The sequence below is a fragment of the Uloborus diversus genome, chromosome 9 (assembly GCF_026930045.1).
Source record: "Uloborus diversus isolate 005 chromosome 9, Udiv.v.3.1, whole genome shotgun sequence".
Lineage (NCBI taxonomy): Eukaryota > Metazoa > Arthropoda > Arachnida > Araneae > Uloboridae > Uloborus > Uloborus diversus.
This window is the reverse complement of record NC_072739.1, coordinates 18,030,912-18,036,911: the sequence shown is the minus strand read 5'-3', so window position 1 is coordinate 18,036,911 and position 6,000 is coordinate 18,030,912. Positions and strand designations below refer to the sequence as shown.

The 6,000-nt window shown below is 37.6% G+C and overlaps 1 non-coding gene across 1 annotated transcript; it reads left to right on the top strand.

The window, feature by feature from the left end:
- Trnap-ugg (transfer RNA proline (anticodon UGG)) lies at positions 1-72 on the top strand. Its single transcript has one exon. It is a non-coding gene; the product is annotated as a tRNA-Pro (tRNA).
- The last annotated feature ends 5,928 nt before the right edge of the window (positions 73-6,000 follow it).

Here is a 6,000-nt window from a genome sequence, read left to right as displayed (position 1 = left end):
GGCCCGGTGGTCTAGTGGTATGATTCTCGCTTTGGGTGTGAGAGGTCCCGGGTTCAAATCCCGGCCAAGCCCTTCTTTTTCCTTTTGTGAAGGGAGGGTTTACGAAAAACTTCTCATTCAAAGTTCGGCCTAATTTTCTATTTTAATGAGCCCTGAATCAGTTTTGTTTAGGGAACCACACAAATAATTTCATAATGGAAAAAAATAAATAAATAAAAAAATAAATGAATACTTATGAAATGAATCAACGCGAAACACGTTTTTTGTCTCTTAAATCATTAGCCCTATCCCCCTCCCTCCCCCGTAATCAAAATATAAGGTTTGGCCTTCAAGAAAAGTAAGTCACCAAATGTAGCCGGAAATTAAAAGATTCTGAGAGCAGTAATCATAACGTCGATACCTTTGAATGTTAACGAAGCTGAATGTAGCAAAGTTTAAATGCCCGTTTCTAGCTAAATTTGGCGACTTTTTGAAAAGTGTAGCCCAACCTTTTATTCCGACGACGGGAGGATGAGGGCAAATGATTTATGCAGTAAAAAAACATGTTTCATTATAATCTTTTTTTTCAATTTCTACTTATTTAACTGTCTTTCATTTTAACATTAATATATTGTTTCCCGGTGATTGACTTTCTCGTGACATCTGTTATATGCAATAGTCAATCGGAACAGAACCCTTTTAGTAGAACAGGCCGACCTATTTGCAATTTTGGCTCCAAGAGATCTGAAGCTCGTGCGTTGGAAAGTACGTTACTATAGTCGCTGGTTGCTACGTCGCAAAAAAATATTGGTTGGAAGTTGAGTAACCTGCTACTTTGAGCTAATCCAGCAAGACAACTGATTTCTTTAATTAATGAAAGCTAATCAGGAAATGTTTCCAGTAAAGAACAAGTGTATTTCCATACCTCATTTTTTTAGCTCTGAATGAATGAGATCTTTTCTTTTTATAGACTAAAATAGTCAAACATCAATCAAGCATTACATCAAAAGTTTAGTTACCAGTTTTCTTCTACGCGATATTGGAACACATTTTAATTTTGTCAAGAGCATTCATTGTTAAACGAGTACTAGAGAAGTTTTTACATGCCACATAATCGTCCGACTATGCTGTTGATTTGTTGCATCTTCAAAATCCATCGACTAGATCCAGGCTCAAACCTGCATCTGTGGACGTAAGAGGACAATGCTCAACCACTACGTCACTCTATCGACGGGTGCACATTTCCTGCTGTACAGAAATTTCGTTTTTTGGTGATTGTTTCCCTTATTATGATATAACATGAGAAAAGTTACGATTTATCACTGTTTTTTTTTCTTTTTGTTAAATTTTAGTGCGATTGAATAATTTGAATAGTTTGACTGACATGTATGCAAAATTATATCTTTGAGAACCATGAAGCAATTCAAGCATGTATCAACAGCCTAATTGTGATATCCAGACACTGCGGATTAACTCTGTTCATAATCTTAGGTTGCTTTGATTTCAACTATAGGTGGCGCAGGAGGATACTACTACTATATACAATGCTAGTTAGTTTTAGTTCATACGCACTTCTTTTTTCATTACATTTGATTTCATAGACTTTTCGTTTAAACTTGATTCTTGAAAACTTTAAGTATGATTACGAAGTTCAGGTTCTTTAACCATTATTTGACAACTCTTATTTGTGCTTGCTTTTAATTCTGTGAAGTTAAATTAAAGGTGTTTTTAAGAATATTGAGCTTTTTAATTGAAATCAGACTACATTTACAAACAGTAGAAAAAGCATATAAATTTACGTTAGACTCTTATTGAAGGTCTTCAACTTGGAATAACCATAACCGAGCAGAATAAATACTTCCTCTCAATGAAGCATTTTTTTTTTGGGGGGGGGGGACATAACTTCCTTAATACTTTATCAAACTTCATAAGTAAAGCATAATTTCAAAGATTTTTTTCACCGTCTTCCGAGAAAGAAAAAAACAGTTAACATTTTGACCGTTTTGTTGAAAAACCTGACTTTTTTGTTTTTTATTGCGCAGTATTTTAATGTAGAGCATCTCGAAATCGAAGTCCATTGGTTTGTACTGTCGAAACGTACAGTACGCGAAACACCAAAACACATACCAAAGATCACATTAATTACAATTCTTTAAAGAAAGAAACAGCTTTATTCTTACTAGGTGGCATGGTTAAGATGCAGCATTATAACACAAATACAATTGCAAGGATAGTGCTTTTAAAAGAATTTAAAACTACTCCTTGATCAAATACTAACTCTAAAAATAACCCCTAATAAAAGTTAAAATACATTAGTTATCACACGGCCAGAGTTTCCGCCCATATATATCTACAAAAGCACCAAGCCGAAATTACTCTCTGCTTAAAATCAACTAATATGAAATATGCATTTCACACACATTAAAATAACATCAGCCTATTACTACATAATACCACAAATTTGCACAAATTAAAAAGTTCTTATGTAATACATTAAAACATTACTTCACAGGGGTTGAATTCTACGACGAGGCATCAAACACTAAAAATCTCACACGCTGTACAAAAGGCACCAATTCGACCTTGCTTCAAAGATCTAGCGTAGGAATGATTTGAGGATTTGCCCGCTGCCGGTAGCTCCGAACTCCGATTCCTGCTACTATTTTCACGGGCCACAAGACTTACAATTTCCAAAGATCCGATGCGTTCATTAGCTCCCAGGTCTGGTCCATGGGGCCTCTACTTCCGACACAGCGATGAATTTAGTCTGGCAGAAGATTCTGATAGTTTCTTGGTTCACTTATGTGATGCCGAGACTTCACATCTTAGCGAGGAACATTTATCTGCACTTAACCTTCCAAAGGACCATCTCTACATTCACTATTTGAACGAAACTCGAGAGGCTGTTTCAGCCACGCACGCAAGGCGAGATGATATGCGTAAAAAAAAGGAAACTTTAGCTCTTTCGTACTGCCTTATATCCATTGCGTCATTTCCAACTGTTGCCACTACGCTTTTGGGCAGTACAAATGCCCTCCCCCTCAAAAAAAAAAAAATATATATATATACACAAGTATATTTTTACTGAACAACCCCTTCCATTCACTCTAGGCCGCAAATTATAAGGATGCACAACATGTGGGACAAAACGACCTAAGAGACCAGGCATCATTTGGACATCAAGAGGCAAACTCCCAGTTGAATTTTCCTCTTCTTTTGTATTTTCTTGTTGTGTTTGACAACCTTGTTGTGTTCTTGTTTGACCCATATCTGTGGTAGCAGTATCCGGGTCAACTAAGGGAAATCTGGGAGTGACCAAAGCAATATTCTCTATATATACCACCCTGACGTAATTTGATTTCCTTGCGTGCCTAATTTTTACCACTACTGGAGAGATAATTTCAGAAATTAGAAAAGGACCTTCATTATGTTTACTCAATTTTTTTGAGCGCCCTGGCTTCACAGCTGGATTATACCAAAATATTTCATCCCCTACTTTAAATTGCCGTATTTTACTTTGCCTTTCTCGTCTGTTTTCATTTGTCTCAGCCGCATTTCCCAAATTGTGTCTCACTGTGGTGTATGATTCATGCAATTTCTTCAGTAGCTCATTAGCATAATGCATATTATCCGCATAAGAAAAGGGGGTCGCCTTTTCCAGAAACTCATGAGGCAGATTTAAATTTCTTCCATACATCAACCATGCCGGTGCAAAACCGGTCGACTCGTGTGCAGACGTTCTATACGCCAGGAGAGCAAAGGGCAATTTTATATCCCAGTCATCATGTTCGGAATTTACTATATGCGAAAGCGCATTACCTAACGTTTTGTGATATCTTTCCACGCACCCATTACTCTGTGGTCTCCACGCCAGGGTATCTAATTTTTTTATATTCAAACTCCGGTATACTTCCTTCATTGCATTGCTCAGCAAATTCAACCCCCGGTCTGACAAAAATTTTTTTGGTGTCCCATAACGACTAATGAATTGCATCACTACATCCACGATGACATCACTGCCTATCGTAGACACAGGGAAAGCATCCACCCACCTTGTAAAATAGTCAGTAAAGGTAATGATATATCTATTACCCCTTTCAGTGACAGGCAAGGGACCTACTATGTCGAAAGCGACTTTTTCGAATGGACCTGCCGGAATAGGAGCTCTCTGCAATGGAGCCAAACACCCTGGCAGATGTGCCCTTCGTTCCATACAACTCTGACACGACTTCACCCAGTTTACGATTTGAGCCCACATTCTCGGCCAATAAAACACACTTTTGATTTTGTTAAAAGTTTTCTTAATCCCGGGATGACACGCTTGCGGACTATCATGATAAATCTCACATATTTTTCGCACCAACGACTGTGGCACAACGTACCTAATATCTTTTTCCCCTTGGAATTTCTGTTTCTGCATACCAAAATTTTATCCTTCAAGAAAAATTTCAGTTTATCCGGATTTATCCGGCTATTTTTTAACAGGTTGTTCTTTGTCCTAATCCATGGTCTATCTTTTTCCTGTTCCTCCCGCAATTTTTTAACCGAAATTTCAGCCTTAACCGGGCCCATCTCACTCAATTCATTGAATTGAACCTCCCTATTTTGTGTCTCATATTCAGAAACATTTCTGGACAAAAAATCCGCCACCGTGTTAATTTTCCCTGGCAAATATTTTATTTCAAATTCGAACTGGGAAAGCGATAAAACCCACCGGGCTATTCTGCAGAATGAATCCTTAAGCTTAAAGCAGCTAGTCAGAGGCGCATGATCCGTGTACAAATAAAATAGTTTTCCCAGCAGATATTGTTTAAAATAATTGGTAAAATTCACAATGGCTAAGGCCTCTCTTTCATTCGTCGAATATCGAGTTTCCGCAGAATTCAATTTCCTACTTCCAAAGGCCACGGGTTGTGGAAATCCTTCTGTATCCAACTGCGCCAGGACGCAACCTATCGCAATCTTACTTGCATCTGTATACAAGTGAAAGTCTTTCTTCATATCCGGCAGGTATTTAACGTTTCAGTCAGAAAAATGCATTTATTTGGCTTTAATTTTAACTTATATTTTTTCAATCTGTCAAATACTGCCTGAAGTTTCGGAAAATGGCTTTCAATTGAATTACTGCTAACTATGATATCAATGTAAACTCCGATATTCATGGGGTCCAAACCAGAAAGTATAACACTCATAAGTCTCTGAAAGGAATTCGCACTTGTCCTTAGACCGAAAGGGGTGCGAGTAAATTGGAAAAGCCCTTTCTGTGTTGTAATTGCCAATTTCGGTCTATCTTCGGGCACCACTATTTGTTGAAAAAATCCACTCGTCAAATCTAAAGTTGTAAAAAAATTTCCGTATTCTAACTTATCAATTGCTTCATTAATATTTGGTATGGGATAGGAATCGGGCACCACTTTCATGTTGAGGCCGCGAAAATCGACCACCAATCTAAATTCCCTTGAGGTTTTTCTTACAAGTAAAACGGGTGCGGCATAAGGTGATTCGGATGGTTCCAAAATTCCTGCCTCTAACAAGATATTTAACTGCCTATCCATTTCATCACTTAAGTTAAAAGGGACCCTGTATGGTTTCTTCTTTACCGGATTTTCATCCGAAAGTGGAATCTTGTGTAGTACTACAGCATCGCATCCCTGCAGGTCCCGTACCGAGCTTGCAAACACCTCTTTATTTTTATTCAGAAAGTCTATCATTTTATTTTTTATATCAGGTTGCAAATGATCTAACCTAAATATATTACTCCACTCTAAATCGGCCTCGTCGCATTCCCCAAACCGCTCCTCGTTTTCCACAAAATACATGTCATTCATTATACTCTCAGCTTTAACTACTTCTTCGCATCTGACCAACTTTGTTTGTTTGTTAATATGAATAAATTTATCTGTTGGGTTCATTATCAGGACCGGAATTCCATCTTTTTGCGCTCCCTTACTTACAGATCGGGCAATTAAGAAGTTCTTTTCCTGTTGATTATATGGTTCTATCATTATAACCTCCGAACCT